Here is a 21,569-nt window from a genome sequence, read left to right on the forward strand (position 1 = left end):
AAGATTTAACACAGGTAATAGAGCTCAAAACCTATTATTTTTACACTAAGAATTAATAAGGTGCTCAACAGATTTCGGTGAGTACTTTATTTTTAATATTCCAAAACTGACAGACAGTAGCTTAGCCGAAAAAAAAGAAACAAGATACCTACATCACAAAACATTCACGGTTATATAACTGAATGAAGTGTAGCCAATACACATTCTTATTAATTTTGTATATGAGAACACCAAATTATTTGTTATGGCAACTCTATTAAGAATTCCCGCCCTTCAACAAATCTCACAATGTACTGTTTTGTGTTCTGTCTTTTTATAATGTTAAATTGAAATAATCCAAACAAAATCAGCTCATTTTAATCACTGAAAGAGCAAATCAGAAACACACACATTATTTAATAATACATGATCTCCCCGTCCAATTCAAACGGGGATCGATATTGAGCCTGAGCCGAGGTTCGATAGCGGTGCCCTCAGACTAAATTCGCATTCGTCAGGCGGGAGTTAGCCTTCAACCGCTCCACAAGTACTACCGCAGGTTTGGAGTGCCATCCGCACTCGCCCCCTATCGTCAGGTAAAGCTGTAAAGGCCGGCTGCGACCAACAGCATTAGAATAGTCCGAAAAAAAAAACTAATACATGAAATATTAAAAGTTTATTATATAAAAGGAATTCAAACGAGAATTACTAAGAAGAGGTTTATACCCAATTGATGAACTAAACAAAGGAAATAAATATATAAAGGACATCGAGAGAGTGAATTGTAATAATAAGTTATATGATTCATATATTGTATTAATTGCGATACAACGTATATTGACAATGGAATGAACTTCAATTGTGTAAAGACCAATAATAGAGACATCCACTAACAAATGCCTGTTTTGGTCATATGGAAATAGAAGATATCAGTTTCCGCGCGGCCGGAGCCACGGAATTTGCTTCTAATCTATTATAATATAACCAACGCTCTAAGTATAGAGTTGCGTGACTTCAGCTGTCCTCACACAAAAGAATAGATTTCAGTAATACGACACACGACCACTTTTTTCTTTTTATAACAATTCCATTCCATCTACACGGTAATTGAAGGTACAAATGTGAACAATAATAATTCTAAATGTGAGACACGCACGCTACTACAGTTAAATGGTGATTTTCAAAAGTTTTTATTAAATTATTGGAATAAACATTTAGTCGAACCTATTAGAAGCTAAATAAATTAGGGCCTTCGTGTTACAAGGACACCTTATAACAATTATTTACCAGATTTCTGTAAATTGACATCGTCGACCGCCAAAAAAAAGAAAACTCGCACAATGTAAGAAAAATTAAATACATCTGCAGCTTAGATAATAATTGCCGAGGCATAGAAATGAGGTAATACAGAAACTAGTGGCGACGCAAAATTGGAATCTACATATTAATACAATTGTCCCTGAAAATGGTAATATTCCAGGGAGAGGCTTACCCAATCATGGGATATTATACCTTTAATTAGGAAAATAGATAATCATTAATTGCATGCTTAGATTGTGAAACATTTAAAATCACTGTACATAGACGAACAGACGACAAGATCGAATCAGTTTTTTCAACATCCTCTTTTCGACGTGTTAACTCGAGATGGGAAAAAATTAGGCGCTACATGTGCGAGTTGAATTTTGATAGATGATACGCTTACTGGTTGCCAAATAATATTTTTAATATACATATCTGAAATCATATCCCACCAATTTTGTGCATTGCGTTTTTTTATGTGCTGAAATTAGCTTTCCCAATAAATTGTGTATTTATTTTTACAGCTCAGACCAAAGACGGCCAATCCTTAGGCTTGTATGTATTATTATTATATTGAAAATCCTAGTATGACCGTTTTGCAAACTAACATGGAAGATCTCATTAATTGTAAATATAAATAAGTAGGATCAATTATACAGTAACATTCGTACTTATATACTTTTTTTTTGGGATTTTTGTATACAAAATATGACGATGAGAATTCCATCGTACTTATACTGAATAACAAAAATAAAATGAAAATCAACTTAAACTAATGTGATACCATCCATAATAGTATCTTGGCTGCATCAGAAGCTTGCTCTGTCAATATTTCATAGAATACTCCTAAAATATATTATTAACATTTTTTAAAATTACAACGAAATCGCATTTTATTGAAAGACGTTTATACAATTATCGTGAATGATTCGCATTTGACGCGAAAGCTCACGGAGTTTCACTCAATTGTCATAATGGTTTAGGGTAGGAAAGTTTATATTATCCCTCAGCGATCCACCCCTTGTAGCGGTCAAGGTTACACAGTATGCTACTTCTTTAAGTGTTATCGCTTATAGTGACTGTATACAATAAAAGGGATAGAAGAATTGGATCTGAAATAGAATTACCGGGTCGAAAATATCATACCAGAAATATCATTCTGTATAGGTAGCATTATTCTATATATAGTAATATATACGGTCTCAGTGGTCTAGTGGTATAGTATACCGCTTTACTTCCGATGGTGGCGGGTTCGATTCCTCGCGCAACACAAACATGTATTTATGAGTATGATTGTTTGTATCGGTCTGGGTATTTCTAAGTATAATATGTATGTATTTACGAAAAAAACAAATATCTATATATTTGTATCAGCTTAACTTGGGTCTAGATGGCGCTGTGTGAATTATCCTGAGATAATTTATTATTATTATTACATATTTAAATAGTGAGTATCTTATAAGAGTATTCTTACAAAGTTAATCTCGCCTGTTGTAAATCTAAACGTTAAATGCAATGCAAAGTTACGCGCTCAAAGGAACCAGTTAACTTATACCAACAAATTAATGATTCTAATTGAATTTGAAAAATTGGTATTTCATTGTTTCTGGTCACCCCAATGTGATGTGATGAATGAATCTTAAGAATATAATAGAATAGAATTAATGTCAAACAAACATACGAAATACTATTTATTTCGTGATTCTAACGTTACGTTCTATGTATATTATGTACATATGTTAAATACATAAAAAACACAAATATACCAAAAAAAGTATTTATATCAGTTGTCTAAATACTTTTTTTTGAATTTGTACATATATGCTAAGAAAACCCCTTTTGCTGTGGCTCCGCAATTCCAGAACACGTACATTACCATCTCTAAGAGTATTGGGATTCTTGGTATCGACATCTCTAGCACAGTTGAGTTCCGTAGTCACCTCGAAGAAAAGGTTTAGCTAGCGTCCAAAAAACTCGGTGTGCTCAATAAAGCGAAGCGGTACTTCACTGCGGACCAGAGACTCCTCTTATATAAGTCTCAAGTTCGGCCGCACATGGAGTACTGCTCTCATCTTTGGGCAGGAGCACCTGGATACCAGCTCGGTCCTTTTGACTCGGTTCAGAGACGTGCTATGAGAATTGTCGATGATCCCAATCTCTCTGACGGTGTCGAGCCACTTAGTTTTAGGCGAGACTTCGCTTCGCTTTGTGTGTTCTACCGATTATACAACGGACTGTGTTCTGAGGAATTGTTCGACATGATGCCTACGGCCACCTTTCACCATCGCACCGCTCGCCATCGACAGGGAATTCATTCCCACACGCTGGAACCTAAGTGGTCTCGGACAGTGCGGTTTCAGAGGAGCTTCCTCCCTCGTACACTTTGATTGTGGAATGAACTTCCTGCCGAGGTTTTCTCACGAGACTACAGCAAGGGGTTTTTCAAGAAGGGTATATTAAGGTTTCTTAAGGGTCGGCAACGCGCACGTGGCACCCCTGGTGCTTCAGGTGTCCATAGGCTACGGTAACCATTTACCATCAGATGGGCCGTATGCTCGTTTGCCACCATAGTAGTATAAAAAAAAATCCTGAACAACCCGCCTTCAATAAAAAGACAAATTGATTCTCTGTTCTAGGAACTATTACACCAAAGGCAAAATAAACATACTACATGTACAGAAAAGGCTTGTAGCCGCTCTTTTGGTTCGGTGATTAACGTTTTTTTATAGTTACCAAGCTAGTTTACATTAACACACAGATAGGTCAACAGAAACAGAGATGAATAGAGGTAGGTATAGTTGGTATAAAAAAATAAAATTCCTCAAGATTCTTTCTAATTTTATAATTTTCCGCTTGTTGAGCAAGCATCACGAACAGTGTTTATACTGTTGAGAAGAATATAAAAACATCTGATTAAAAACGAAATGGGGTTGTCACGATCAACAGCCCTTCTTTAATACCGGCATCAAAATTTTAAAGATGGGATTTTCAATCACTTTTTTTGCAGGTTCAGGTATGAATAGATCTGATTGAGATGTAGACGCGCAGCATCCGAAAGGAGCGCTTGTACCGTGCGCGTGCTGACAATAGAGGTAGGCCCGAGGGCGTGGTCGATTATTGCGACTTCAAATCTCACTGGAATCCCTTTGTCTGTCGGTCACGCACGTCGCTAAAACCTATTGCATTCCTGGTAGTACGAACTACAACTCATCACTTGTCTCATAGTTTTCAGAATTCGCTACCGTGCATGCAAATATTTTACGATTAAATTGCATTGTGTCATACATTTATATTCTACTATACTTTAGTTTATTAAATTTATTCTCTTTATAGGTACTTAAACTTTTATATTGACCAATATTATTATGATCAGAAAATTTTTAGGAACGTAACTATATATTATGTACTATATATGCTATAAACTTTTGATTCATGAATAATATGGTACGATTATAAGTATATAGATACGGCAACTTTGAAATGTAGTCATTTTCTGTAGCTCTTCTATAACTGGTGGCAGCCTATTGAAGTATATGTACAAACGCACTCATAGCCATGTAATCATGCATGCCTCAAATGTTTCATCAAGTTCAAAGCCTTAGGTTTATTTCTGCCACGGTAAACATTATATCCAACCAAAGGCATCCTACATATTCAAAATTGAGGTGAATGAACATTTGCACAATAGCGTGTTTACAACATAAAATATTATAGCTGTACAAAATGTATCTGTTTCAGTTATCTAATCCTATATTCATACTTCATACACAGTAATTGATGAAAGTACAACGAATGTGGTCAAAACGATTCCCTCATAATAAAAACATTTGTATTCATAAGTTGTTAGGTGCGTTAAATAAATAAAAAATACATTTTTTTCTATCTATCTATAAATGTTACCCGATGCTAGATAGAATATATAGTACAGTATAATAAATAAATAGAAATAATAGTGAAAAAAAAAATACAATAGACAAATAAAAAATGCCTGGCGACATTCAAATATACCTACAAATGGACGCCATTTCTTGTACCATGGGTAGCAACAACCGACACATGTCATTATGCGATGTTCACTCCGGAAGCGAGACGCGTGACGTCTCCCGCCTGAATATATCCAAAACGTGATCTGGACTACTAATGTACCAACGTACTAACTAATGATACGTTAGGAAGTCCCTTACAGCATTCAACATTTATTTTAATGCCATTCCGAGAGAAGTAAACCGTCATTCGATTATCACAACAATAAAATATGATGGCCACAACCTTAAAACATAGTGCCCAAAAGTTCAAATGTCCACGGAAGGTACATAAAAATAATTTCATTCATTTTACACAACGCAATAAACAACTTAACGGTCTTCGTCGTAAAGCGTAAAACACCGATACTGAAGCTGTGAGAACTTTTTGTGAAGATCATAATAATGTATTCAATAATAGAATAACAGTTGGTTTAGTCGAAGCGGATAACATAAATCTTTGAGCGCCGTCGCATTCTGGGTGCAGATTCAAGCATGTATGATCATCAGCGGTCACTCTTTTATCACAACGTACTCCATAATATGACTGATTACTTTCCTGCACGTGCTTCCTGCTATTAAATGTTGTTTCAATTATTATTGATTCCATTCACTATAGAACATCCATTGATTTTGATTAACCTCTAATATTAAGATCAGATTGTATCCAATTAGCTCGCCTGCAACGGAAACCCGACCATATCAGCTTATAAATCTTGTTTTAAATGTCCTATCGCGCAAGCATGCGTATCGACAGCGCAAGATAATTCCATCTATAGATTAGCGGTGTTTATAGACAACGCGGTGCTTTATTAAATCTTTATGCAGAGTGGGCGTTAAATAAATTGATATTTCCTCGCTCTTTGATTAATATGATAGTATATACAATAATGCAGGTGAAATAGCTGCTTTTTTCAATGAGCCGTGGGAACGCAATGCGGCTGCGTCTCTGTCGACTCAGCTTGCGTGCCGATCACATATGGAACACAGAAGAACTTAATTTTTAACTAGAGACCGGTCCGACCTCTCATTATTTCCTTTTACCGATGCTAATGGGAAACGAAACGGTGAGCGCCTTCTTAATTACGTTTATTGCATTTTTACACGACATGTTTATGATAAACATTGGCGGATCCGATTGAACTATGATCAGTGCTCGTGTTCAGTCAAGTCGTTCGAATTGTATATTTTAATTAAGATTCTATCTTGTTAATTATTATTATAAACGCGAAAGTTCGTGAGTATGGATGGATATTTGTTGCTCTTTCACGCAAAAACTACTGAACGGATTTTGATGAAACTTTACAATAATATAGTTTATACATTATGATAATATATAGCTAGTTAATAATAAAGTTTGGAGTGAAACTCATTTTAAATTTACAGTTAATACTTGAGAATTGAGTCAATTTTAATAAGTTTTGTATGCCTTATATTGATGAATATTTTTACTCCTTATTTATTTCTGTAAAGAAGTATCAAAGCATTGATACGTGTTTATTGGTCTGAAAGGTAAGACATAAGATTCTAAACGGTAGAACCATCACACCTTAAACCTCAGGAGTAGTAAGCAACACGTGTGGGATTCAGAACAGGAAGCAGGATATCCATGTTTCATCCTTAGTGATTATTATTATACATTAGATAAGGCTTCATCTTGTATGTCATTATTAGTAGTACAATAAGTGTACTTGGTTTGCCGTTTTCTACGGCATTGTCGGCCACCACTTAACTTTCTTAGATATTAAAGACCCCATATAAAATATATTAAATAACTAGCCCCAGTGATTCGAATTGCACATTGTTAGATCAGTAATTCAAGACAAGTGTTTTTCTAAGTTTAGTTAAGTTGTTACATAATATACTTAAGAGCATGTACAAGTATGTATGTACATTATATAGTAATTCACATATGTATTATATTTCACAGATGACTGATATTGTAAAGATATAGCCGTAACAGTAAAAAGTAATGCAAAAGTTTTTTGTCCAGAACAATAAAGCAAATTGCGTCATAGAGAAAACAGGCGGAGTGCGTGCAGGAGACGAAGAGCAGGAGCGCTCCTGTTAAATTTATATGTCACGGTTGATTGATCACCATATTATCACCGTCGGCGACCGCCGAACGAACTCAGAATATTCATGAACGCTTCAATCATCGGTATACATTTAGTTTTAACATGTAATAATGCATAGTCTTTAACGTTTTTCGTAATAAGTTTCACTAGCGATCCGTCCCGGCTTCACACGAGTACAATTATTGTAGAGATCTCAAATGTGGAAAATAGGAGTGGAGGTGAAAGACATTTTGAAAACGGTTAATTTTTTTTTATAGTAGCTATTACAAGCGGAAAAAATAAAAGTTCGCTTTTTAATCTTATAATAATATGCAGTAATAAAGAAGTTATCCGTGGACAAGGAGGTGACATTTTTTATTAGACTAACATGAGAGTAAAGCTTATCATACGTGAAAAGAATTATTAATCCAATAAGCCCTATGAAACTGTTATTTCATATCCTCTTTTGACTTTCGGTTGATACATAAAAAGTACTTATGTATAGATGGAGCAAAATACGCGACTTTGAACCTTGTCAACGTTCATATACGCATATAGATATAACCCATAATATCGTACCTCTGAAATAAGGCAATATTGAATCTAGCGGCCATAGTTCCCACAATAGACTCAAGCGACTATGACTATATTAAAGTGAACCATGAATAATATTGTGAACAGTTCTCTAACACTAGCCCGTGACTTGATAGGATTAAATTAATCAAGCGGAACGTTTCGATCCATCGGGTATCTTTGCTGAAGTGAGGTCGGCCCCAAAGGCCCCGTTCTGTCTGACCGCCTCCTCTATATTTGTTGACATAAATCCAATATATCGCCTCAAAAGCTTTCAGTTCAGTTATTGCCAGAATACAAATTTTAATTTATAGCATATTAAATGTCGGAATTCGACATTTGAGGTCCTAAAGAGAATTTTCCTTTATAAAAGAGACTTAATTAATTGGCTCCATTTATCGTTTCACATTATTTTAAACTGTTATAATGTGAAATTATCATGAATGTTAAAACAGAGCTATGCAGAATTTAAACAAGATTGATTTTATTGAATACTAACTTCTGTCCGCGTCTTCTTTTTAGTGACCGCATTAGGTAAAAAGTACCCTATGGTTTTTTTTTCATCACAAATAATATGTGTATTCTAAATAACATGACTACTTGTTGACCCGTTATATTATTTGTATTGTTGGACATATTGAAGCATAGCCTCAGAAGTAAAAATATCTTTAGAAGAAGAACGACAGTGCCATCGCCGACTACAACCTCCATGTATAGCTCGAAGAATCGACAATTATATAGACAAAGTAGGTTCTAGTATAACGACATCATGCCAACAAACTACTACTCAAGCAGTAACAGTGAATCAATAAACAACCACCAATATATAATAGAATAAAAACATTTTATGCTATTTTCGTACTAACTTATTACTTTAGAACCATTTAGTACTGTCTACTTATATAAAATTTAATGAATTCTTTCCTGTGTCTTTTCTTCCCGTGTTATTAAGATTCTATACTTTTACTGAAGTAACGCCAAAATTTTATATTAAAATAAAAAGGAAGCACATACAAAGAGGCTTTGAAAAAGTACTTTTTATTGAGACGAATTTCGGGAATACATTTATTATCGCTTTCAGAACAAACTCAAGAAAGAATAACATAAGAATATTATTTGTTTTACGATAATGTAAAGATATTTCCCGTATGCGTAGCAACTCGCAATATTGGCCTGCAAAAGTCACTGAATAAACAAAAGGAGCAATCAATAATAGTAGCGTCGACATATTTAATAACAGAGCTACCAGACGCATGAGGAATTGGTATAATCTATATTGATACGACAGCTGTACGCAAAGTTAGTTGAATATATACATAATGAATAAGTGACGCGATAAAGGCGATTTTGGAGGGAAAATCCAGATTAGGACGTCCCATTAAATAAACGCGTGTTGGCGAAGTTGATACATGGCTGTAATAAAACAAAAAGTGGTTTACATTGTAGTGGCGGTGCGCTAGCGACCTGCACAATGGTCGACTCCCACTTAAGTACGGTCCGGCGCTTACATGCCGGAACGAATTTTCCGGACCTGTCGTAATAAGCATCCGCGCCCAAACAAAGATATTTTCCGTTCAGGGCAGCCGGAAACATTACACCCAAATTACGTGTTTTAAGTCGACGAAATTTTTAAAATTGGGACCCTTAAAAGGATATTCTCGAGGGGCAAAACAGAAGAGCATTTGTCCGACAATTTATACATCCATTTTCTTGAATTTTAGTAAATAAGTACACAACATTAAAATCTCTATATAGAGAAGATTGTCCCGACTGACCTACCAAGCACAACCCTAACAGCATTAGATAAAAGCTTGAAAGTTTAGTTTGTTTAAGTATAATATAATTATTTTAAGAACGGATTTTACGAAATTCCCGTGGTAACAACCATTACTTTAAGACTATGTTAATAAAAAACAAGAAGTTGAATTTTAAAGTTAGCTGTAATTAGGACAGGATCAACTATGTCGAATAATCAATATTGTTTCAGAATTAGCAAAGACATTGCGTAACTTACGCATAAAAATCAGTTTAAAATAGTACTTCTTCTGTTTAAAGTTAATTGCAAACTAAGACCACGACAATTTTTCGTAGTGACTATGAAGATACAATTGACTCACAGCAGCTAATTTCTCAGAGGAGTAGTTTTTATCTCGAATCCCATTACAAAGCTTCCAGCTGACATGGCGCGTCGACGATAGAGCATTCGAAGCTCTATTTGTACCTATATAGGGTCAAGACAATAGCGACACTGATGACGCGTGCAAAGTGGAGGACATTAGTTCGGGCGCCGGAGTACTGCTCGTTACCGGGACCAAGTCTCCGGGGACCTCGCGCCTTCTTTCCATTTGTTACAAAAAATGTAGTATTTTACTGGATTTATCAGCTCTGTCCATTTTTTTTGGTGTCAAAAAGTTGACGCTTTATTCATAACTTGATATATAACAAAAGCAAACAAATACCAGGTAATTTATGTGCTCTCAGGGCAACGTCGTTTTTTATTAGGTACGTAATAAGTATGTGGAATAAATCGGGCCAAGCGTACACAATCCTTCCTGCGTAAGAACTTAACCAGAATCTTGCAAGTGTTATAGAAAAATAAACATTAATAAATCTGTTATAGGGTTGTGCACAAAAAGAACTAAAGAAATTTACAACGATTAATAAATATTATTCGGCGTTGTAGACAAGCTTTTCTGTCAATATTATTCATAAATATATTTTATTACAAAAATGCTAATATATTTAGATAGCCTAATATAAATCAAACCATGCCAATTAAGCAAACCTAATTTGTATCCGTTACTAGTTAACGAAACTCAAAAGATTCAATTTCATTGTCGCGACCGAACAAATAATTACTGAAAAGTTAATAGAAGAATAGAATAGAATGATTTATTACTTTAGAAAATTCAATAATATCAGTAACATCATTAATGACAAACAAAATACTAAAATTATAATATTCCACATAATAATTTTCCATGTATACCTAGGTATATACATATAATTATGTACAAAGGTCTTTGTTGCCTAGAGGTTTAGTACAAGTACATCGCCTTACTTGGTCGATTTGTACGGTGCAAATATTTGTTTTCATGAACATGATTGTTTGTATTGGTTTGGATGGTGTTTATGTATATTATATATGTATTTACAAAATATAAGTATTTCTATCCGTGCAGTACCCTGCACAAGCCCTGTTAGCTTGGAACTAAATGGCGTTGTGTGAATTATCTAGGGTTATTATCTTATATATAAAATTCTCGTATCTCAATGTTAGTTACCATACTCCTCCGAAATTTTATATGCATATTCAGTAGGTCTGGGAAACGGCTACTATCTATTTTTCATATCCCTAACTTATAAGGGTATTCACCCATAACATTTATTTTTTAGATAATTGATATTATCTTATCTTTTTTATAATGTGGCATTAAAAATGCATACAAACCTAAATTTACAGCCTTCTATCACCAACCCCTATCCTTTTATTTATATGGCAAAACAACGTTTGCCGGGACATCTAGTTATTATAGATATTTCTCCAAACCCAAACTATAAACAACGTAAGCAGCACAAGTTTTGCACACAGACGGGCCGTGGCTTTGCAAATTTGGGGCGTCATTTCAGTTAGCATTAAATTAACGAGGCTATATCAACTATCCGCCGACAGCCCTATTTGTTAGACAGTGAGTGTCGGCAACATGTGCCGTCCTAGAGACAGTCGAACCAAAACAATTAAATCGTTGTCGCGCCTGTCTGTCACCGTCTCTACTATGTAACAGAATTAGGGAAATGTCTGTTTAGTAAACATATTGGTTACTTGAACAGATGGCTTCATATTACAAAGTATCAACTTAAGTTACATCAGAAGGTAAAAATTACAGATAATCATATTTTGACGTTTTAAGTTAATATTAAGATAAATGTATAGTAAAATTTATAAAGTTCTTTAATTATTAAAAAATTCTTTCATATACAGAAAGCAACATATTTACCTCAATTACAGTCGCGCAATACCGGGTTACCAAGCTCTTAAAGTTAAAAAAATCCAATAGATTATAAAATTTCTAAAAGTACATAGTATAGGTTGTTTCATAAAAAAAATACTGAAACCGTGCAAAGTCGGGCCACTTTGCTAGTTAATACATACAGCCCATGTTTCATGGGCTCTTTGTAATGAATTCGAACAACAGATTAAAAAACCTTTGCAAAAAATTTTATCCTTTTTTGTGTAACCCAGAAAAGGTTTCGATTACACCTTAATCACGATCGAATCATTGTGAAAATCAGTAGCGTAACCAATTGATTCACTTGATTCGGCCGAGCGTTATATTGAATCAGACAGATGGCGGATCCGGGAGCAATGTCGGAGTAGGGAAATTAATTAACCACATACATCAGTAGCGTGCACATGGACTCCAGCAACCAGCGCCGGATTAGTCTTGTAGCAAGAGTATCAAATACCACGGCAATAAGGGGGCGCTACACACGCACTCAACAAAAAATAGTATTTCATTTATTTGTCAAAGTCTATGGCAAAAGAAATGTCATCTGTGAGATTTTTGTTTTTAAGATAAACTAAAAACCTTAAACTTAATCCGGTCCTGCCAGCGACGTATCTGCGTGTTACATATTATACACACATGTTGTGTATATGGGATATACGAAATTTTTAGATAGTTATACATATCTGTATTAAGAAACTAAAGTAAGCTGGAAAGAGAATCACTGTATAGGATACCTTAAAAATGTTATAAACGCGAAAGTTTGGAAGTATGGAAGTTTGTTACTCTTTGACGCAAAAACTACTGCACGGATTTTGATAAAACTTCACAGTAATATAGTTTATGCGCAGATATAGCATCAGATAACACTTATTTTGCACACACTATATTTTTTTTTTGAAATTTAATTCGAGTAACCACGGTTTTACTCGCGTTAAAATTACAGCACAGCCAATGATAAATATAGAGGTAGAGAAAGTAAAAGACTATAAATATAAGTAAATAACAATATTTTGCAAGATTGTGTTATATGAGATACTGTTTTCACTCAGTTTCATTTCAGTCTGCATGACCGTGACATGTTGATTGACCAGGATAAAACGTAAACTAGGAATAACCTTCTTCATTTCGTACACTACATGTATGCCGAATTCATGAAATTCGGTCACAAAGCAACAAACAACTATATAAGAAAACTTACTTTTATAGTTTAACTGGTACCCGTCCGCTTTTCCTTTCAGATCTACATATATGCTACTTAGGATATATATATATATATATATATAGCCTAAGTATATCATAGATAAATTATCTATCTTCACATCAAAATGAGCTGTTTTTGTTTTCCGTTTAATTGTAAAAAACAGACTGGCAGACAGAGGTTCGTATTTGTAATATTGGTATGGATATTCGAATATTGCAACAACGAGAGATGTAATTGAATGAACCCCAAGTTCATGACCGACGAGGCAATTCATCAGCAATGAATCACACGATGTGTTGCAGACAGCATAATGCGACGATAGTTACATTCGTCTGCGAAGAGAGTGATGGAATAAAATGAACTAATAGAATAATAAGATAATTGTAATTGTAAATCTGGAGACTGTGAAAAAAGTTTTTAGTCACGTCAATGATTACAATTTATATTTATATTGATTTTTATATTTATCAAACAACAAAAAAACTATATTCAAAATATTACTAATACATAGATCACAGAGTACAGAGGCATGACATTTTAGTCCTCTGGAATGATGAATAGCAACGCGAGATCGTTTCACATAGCATCACATGATATCAGTAGTGCTTTTCATGTCATATGGAGCACTAAAACGGAATTCCGCTTTACTGATATATGGTCTTTCTAAGTTTTTGAAATAACTGTATCCAGGATTAATAGAAGTACTAGTTTATTTATTCAGTACCACGTGGCTTCACTCTGGATATCTAAGAAATACTACATACAGAAAAATATGTCTAACTATATATATGTATATATATATATGTATATATATATATAAATATCCCCTTGGGCACTTTGTGGCTCAGACGTGCCGTATAGGTAGTTTTTTGTTGATCCATTTTCACTTGTTGATCCGGAGGCCTTTTGTTGATCTAATGCCAGCTGACCATATATAAATGTTGATCCGTTTTGAGCCACAACTGTCACGACGAGTAATAATAATAATTAAGCGATTTATACACGATTTTATACAAATCCACCTTTTTGGCATACGAGCAGTTCTTGATCCAATTCAAACGGGCCAATCAGGGTGCAGCATTTACCAAGGGCTTCCTCATTGGCACGTTTGGGCTACTACATTATGGCTACAGTAACTTAATAATGTCTAGCTAGTATTTCAAGAATAATAGTCTATCTAATCTAAATATTTATAGAAATCAGTCTGGAGTAACGTGATTCCAGATCAAACCTCAATACTTGTTATTTTTTGGATGGGAATCTTTTCTTTTGTAACAACGTTACTGAGCGAATAAAGAGAAGACGTAACGGCGGATCCAGGGGGGAGCGTCATGGAGGTCATGGGAGTCATGGGGGCGTCATGACTCTCCCCCACCCCCTTAGCCCAGGACTTAGGTAGACCACTAATTGAACTAAAAAATAATGAAAAAGCAAATTTTTTTGCACGATCGGGGTGTTGGTGCAGTAGTATTAATTATAATTAAACATTGTTACTTAAAATATAACAGTTAAAGTACTATAACACTAAAAGCAAAATAGGTATTTTCAAAATACTTTTTCAAAATAAATTACCCTTTGAGTTTTTGTCCAAACCTCAGATATTTTATTTATTTTAGGTATATCAATCATTACATAGTATAGTATAGTATAAAACAAAGTCGCTGTCGCATATAACAAGTACATAAATAAAGAAAGAAGACTTTTTGGCTCTGAATATATTTCAAAAATCAATTACTTGTGTTAATCAATTTATATACTCGTTCTTATTTCATAGTACTTGTTTTGATCCGAATATATACAGATACCGTAACGGTCTATTAATTATGAATTTATTATACCTAACCTATATATTTTATTTTGACGAAACTCCGTGTAGTAGTAGTATCCGATAAGGGTATGTGAACCCTAAGTATTATTTCAAAATGGCCAGTAATTTCGAAGAAATAAGCCTTTGAATTTTAAATCAACTTACCAAACGGACGCTCAAGGTTCGATTCCCGCCATAGATTTTTTTTACTATTTTTTTTTGTTTTGACTTTATTTTATATTTTAAATTAACTATTTTAATAATTAAATGAATTTAATCGATAAAAACGTTGTTAAATATTAAATAAATTTTAAGTGACATTAACTATTATACTTTCTAAATTGTAAAGCAGCTAACAATTATAGTAAGATCTTATAAATAATTAACACAACAACATTTTAAATGTATTTCCTTTATTATTACAAAATGTTGTTTGTGCATGCTATAATAGTTAATGTCACTTAAAATTTATTTAATATTTAACAACTTATTTTAATCGATTAAATTCATTTAATTATTAAAATAGTTATTTTTAAATATTACTTTAAAAAAAAAAAAAAAAAAGTCAATGGTGGGAATCGAACCCGGGGTGTCTGTGTGGTAAGTTGGTACACAGGTACACTCCTAACTAGTAAAATTAATTTAATACTTAACTACGTTTTTCTCGTATAAATTAATTTAATTATTAAAATATTAAATTAAAAATAAACAAAAAGAAGTAAATAACAATAGTCAATGGTGGGAATCGAACCCGGGATGTCTGTGTAGTAAGTTGGTACACAGGTACACTCCTAACTAGTAAAATTAATTTAATACTTAACTACGTTTTTCTCGTATAAATTAATTTAATTATTAAAATATTAAATTAAAAAAAAAAACAAAAAGAAGTAAATAACAATAGTCAGTGGTGGGAATCGAACCCGGGGTGTCTGTGTGGTAAGTTGGTACACAGGTACACTCCTAACTAGTAAAATTAATTTAATACTTAACTACGTTTTTATTATAAATTAATAATCGTATAAATTAAATTAATTATTAAAATATTAAATAAAAAAAAAAAACAAAAAAATAAATAATAAAAAAAAAGTGTAGGATTCGAACTCGGAGTATCTGTGTGGTAAATTGGTACACAGGTACACTACTAACTAGGCCATATTGGTGTTGTTTGCTATGGTGAAAAAACTAGTATATATATAAGTTACACGTACAATTTCAAAGACTTATTTCTTGAAAACTGCTGGCTATTCTGAAATAAAACTTTAGGGTTTGTATATGTAATGTTTGCATATAAAATATGATTAAAAGTTACCAGTGTATTTACACTTTTACTGAACAAACAGAGTTGTTTAGTACTGAAAATATTGTGTGGAAGCCATCAATTACTTTCAGTGCACTTATAGCTTTGATCTTTTCCTAATTATTATTATTAAGTTTTAAAGTGGTTGAATTTTGCGTAGAGTGTTTTTATACGTTATTTCTAATTTACCATTTATTTTAAGTTTTTTAAACTCTATTCATCGAGACCAATCTAATGAGTCCAAACACGATATTTCTGCTGTAAGTATTCGAAGAGTATGTTCATCATCTGATAATACTGGTGCCAGTATGAAGTCAAGGTTAACAGATAACTAATTACTCTTATTTCGTCAAAATCTTTAGATTACGTATAATAAATTCATAATATCGCTACCTATTCGAATCAAAACAAGTATTTTAGGTACTTCATGTACTAGTATATAAATTCATCAACACACAAGTAAATGATTTTTTAAATATATTCAGAGCCAAAAAGTTTTTGTGCATTTAAAAAATTTTGCTGATACGGAGTCACTAATGCAGGAAATTGTTGAAAACATATATATCGAGTACAGGTACTATCGACGAATACTTTATCTAGGGAACACGCGGGAACGCGGAACGGCAACATGTTGCCGTTCCGCCACGATACCGTTATAGTGGTAGAAAGAGAGAGACAGTGGAATCAGCAAATGTATCTACGGGTCGTGGCTGGATCAACATAAATGTGCAAAAAAGTGCGCGTATATATATATATATATACACTTGTCTTTAATTCAAAGGAAATATAAATAATGAACGCATCACATTTAAAACAGTAATAAGTACGTAATATTATCACATGGTAACAGCACGTATTATGGCAAAAATAAACATCGGCTGATTTGAAAAGATTTATTATAGTAATAATAGTAATCTCAGCACAATTCACACAGCTTCATCTAGACCCAAGTTAAGCTAGCTGAACAATGTGTTATGGGTACCAGACAACTGATACAAATACAAAGATTTTTTTCGTAAATTAATATATATTATCTATACATAGACAACACCCAGACCGTTACAAACAATCATACTCATGAATACAAATGTTTGCAGCGTGCGAGGAATCGAACCCTCGACCACCAAGCAGGAATCAAAGCGGTGTGCTAGCTAAATCACTAGACTACCGACAACTAGCTGTACACGCGACTTCGTTCGCGTGGAATGTAACTTCTTAAATAATAGTTTTTGACTACGAGCATATGAATATAAATACGGTACATATACTAAAATTTATTTTTATACAATTTTTGTCTGTCTGTTTGTTCCGGCTAATCTCTGAAATGGCTGGACCGATTTTGATGGGACCTTTTTTGACAGGTAGCTGATGTAATAAGGAGTAACTTAGGCTACTTTTATTTTAGAAAAATAAATTTAAATTCCACACGAACTAAATCCCGTGTACAGCTACTCATCAATAAAAAAAACACGTAGGTATCTCTAATATATTATACACTAGCTATTCCCGCGACTTCGTTCGCGTGGTTTTTAACTTGATTTTTCTAAAATAAAAGTAGCCTAAGTTACTCCTTATTACATCAGCTACCTGTCAAAAAAGGTCCCATCAAAATCGGTCCAGCTATTTCAGAGATTAGCCGGAACAAACAGACAGACAGACAGACAAAAATTGTATAAAAATAAATTTTAGTATATGTACCGTATTTATATTCATATGCTCGTAGACAAAAACTATTATTTCAATATTAAGAACAACAGGCTTCAACATTCTCAAGTACCACAAAAAAGATGTTTTTTCTATCGAATAAACCGTTTTTATTAAAAACAAGCTGTTCCCGCGACTTCGTCCGCGTGGAATTTAACTTTATTTTTCTAAAATAAAAGTAGGCTAAGTTACTCCTTATAAATCAGCTACCTGCCAAAAAAAGTACCGTCAAAATCGGTCCAGCCATTTCAGATATTAGCCGGAACAAACAGACCGACAGACAGACAGACAAAAATTATAAAAATTGTTAATTTGGTATATGTACCTTATATATATTCATATGCATGTAGTAAAAAACGGTTATTTCAATATTACAAACAGACACTCCAATTTAATTTATATGTATAGATTTAAAAAAAGTAACAGTTATAAGGCTAGTCGTATGCCTAATATGATTTATTTATTTATTTATTCATCCAAAATAATACAAATTGTGTAGGATAATGTAATAGTAACATTACAGTAAAATTTTGTCAACAACATAATAGTAACTTAATCATCTCGGTATATCTATAGATTAGCTGGCCCCAGCAACTTTGTCCGCGTGAAATTTTATTTTATTTTTCTAAAATAACAGTAGCGTAAGTTACTCCTTATTACATTAGCTACTTGCCAAAAAAAGTCCCGTCAAAATCGGGCCAGCTATTTCAGAGATTAGCCGGAACAAACAGACAGACAGACAGACAAAACTTGTAAAATATGTTATTTTGGTGTATGTACCGTATTTATATTCATATGCAAGTAGTAAAAAACGGTTATTTCAATATTACAAACAGACACTCCAATTTTATTTACATGTATAGATGTATAGATTAAAAAAAAGTAACAGTCATAAGGCTAGTCGTATGCCTAATATATATAATAATGTAATAAATTCATTTAAACAGAAATTGCGGGAACATTATTTAAATTTGTAACTTTTTTACTGTCCTCCTTTTTTCACATCTTTCTATTATATCCCTATAGTTCTCTCTATATTTTCTGTTTTTATTACTTTCAATTTGAGACTGTACTTATAATTTGATTATCGGATCATTATGTATTTATTTATACATTTATTTTTTTTATAGAAATTTATATTTTGCTTATCTTTATTATCTTTATAAATCTTTTTTTGACATTTCTTATTTATATTAGTGCACCGCCAATAATCTTTCGCTGCACCACTCATGGTTGCCTGGTAAATAACGCGGCAAAATATTAAGTCCGCCACATGTACAAATTTTTTTGTGCATTAAAGTTAAAGAAATAAAAAAAATACAATACTGTTTAATGAAAATGCGTATTGTCTAGTGCTTTGAGATGTATCAAAATAAGGTCAACAAAAAAGTGCGTGATGGTATATGTCTATCTCTTAAGGATAACCAAAAATAACCATTTTTTATCTTTTACATTTTACGGGATTTTTTTATCGTAATTTAAAATCATGTAAACTATGTTATTATGTCATAATCTAAAGAAATAATAATATTTTATAGTGATATATCCACTATAAAATACCAAAAAGTAGCAATGTAATTCGTTACGCGCGAATCAGCTGTTATAAGGTCAAAGGTCGGTGCACCCCGCGTATTTGATAAATAGTGCTTCTCTGGATGTCTTTAAGAGAAAATGGCAGTATGTACGTGTATATGTACAAGTCCTTAAGTGTTAAGTTTTTCAAATGTACAATAAAGAATAATTATTTTTAAGTACAGTACTTTCGTACATTAATATAATACCTACTTTTTACTTGTATCTATTGTTATCAAAATTAAATTATAAGTTCTTAACTTGACCACGACTATGTGACCCTCTCTTGGCGCCAAAACGAGTGAAAAAATGAACAGCATACGACGACGACGCAGTACCTATAGAGTGGAGCAACTGCTTATTCAGATTTTATTCAACTATTTAGTCCCTCCACCGTTACAATGAATGGAGACGGATATTACAATGTATGTAGCATTGCGAATATAAAATATCTAGATTAGGTATAATAAATTCATAATTGATAGGCCGTTACGGTATCAGAGCCAAAAAGTCTTCTTTCTTTATTTATCTACTGTTAGATGCGAAAGCGACTTTGTTTTATACTACACTATGTAATGATTGATATATCTAAAACAAATAAAATGTCTGAGGTTTGGACAAAAATTCAAAAGGTACTTAATTTTTAAAAAGTATTTTGAAAATACCTATTTTGCATTTAGTATTTGAAATACAAAACACAAAACTATTTTTGTTTTTAGAGTGACATTTCTATGAATTCACTGTCGATAGCGAGCGGTGCGATGGAAAAAGATAACCGTTTATAAAAATATAATAAATAGCCCTGGACAATTAACACAGACTGATACTGAACTGATATAAATAGATATTTTTATTTTGTAAATACATATAAAACACCCAGACCGATGAAAACAATCGATGACCGATGAGTACAAATGTTTGCACCGTGCGAGAAATCGAACCCGCGATCATCGGATGTAAAGCGGTGTGACCACCGAGGCAGTCGAAATATATAAATAATCTTATGAATTTAATTTATTCTAATTTGTTTGTGTGCGCGGGGTGCGGTGTACGGTGCTCCCCCTGCCTCCACCGTTGCTGGAGCTTGCATGTATGGAGCATTGCGAATATAAAATATCTAGATTAGTAAATTAATAAATTCATAATTGATAGACCGTTACGGTATCTATATATATTCGGATGAAAATAAGTATCGCAGTAAGGACCAGTATATAAAGTGATCAACACAATTAATTGATTTTTGAAATATATATACAGAGCCAAAAAGTCTTTGTGTATTCAAAAAATATCTAATTTGTTTGTGTGCGCGGGGTGCGGTGTACGGTGCTCCCCCCTTCAAAGGTGGAGTTACTATGTATGGAGCATTGCGAATATAAAATATCTACATTAGTAAATTAATAAATTCATAATTGATAGACCGTTACGGTATCTATATATATTCGGATGAAAATAAGTATCGCAGTAAGGACGAGTATATAAAGTGATCAACATAATTAATTGATTTTTGGAATATATTCAGAGCCAAAAAGTCTTTGTGTATACCAAAAATTTAGCCGTTCGGAGCCATTCAGTCACGAATTATTAGTAAAAAAAGTGTCGAGTATATCGTACTATCGACGAATATATATGGCCGCATCGCAAAATAGAATGCGACGTTGCCATACCGCCTGAGATATACGCGATAGGTGTGAAGTTATTCAGTGCAAAATAAGTGTGTAGGTTGTGGCGTGATCAACAAAGTGCCCAAAGAGGTGTTTATATATATATATATATATACATGTATAATTCAGGATAATACACACAACGCCGTGCTTTGTGTGTATAAACTAACATACATACTATAAGTATATATGAACATTCGTCGTAAAATGGATTGAATATAATCTAATACTGTATAATCAATAATCCTTGATTATACAGTATTAGAGATCGTGATGTCGACAATAAGGAATCACTCTACAGAGGAAATGTATACAACATACGACCCGATTTGTGGTTGCATTTGATTCTAACTATCCTCTGCCATACATTTACTTGTACACTAG

At 33.2% G+C, this 21,569-nt stretch overlaps 1 protein-coding gene across 2 annotated transcripts in view; it reads right to left on the reverse strand.

Moving 5' to 3' along the window:
- The window catches only part of LOC131844226 (heparan-sulfate 6-O-sulfotransferase 1-like), a 202,497-nt gene that overhangs the window by 131,433 nt on the left and 49,495 nt on the right, over positions 1-21,569 (reverse strand). The gene's annotated exons all lie outside the window — the stretch shown is intronic.

The sequence above is a fragment of the Achroia grisella genome, unplaced genomic scaffold (assembly GCF_030625045.1).
Source record: "Achroia grisella isolate CSIRO2021 unplaced genomic scaffold, CSIRO_AGI_Agris_v1 utg402, whole genome shotgun sequence".
In the NCBI taxonomy this organism is placed as follows: domain Eukaryota; kingdom Metazoa; phylum Arthropoda; class Insecta; order Lepidoptera; family Pyralidae; genus Achroia; species Achroia grisella.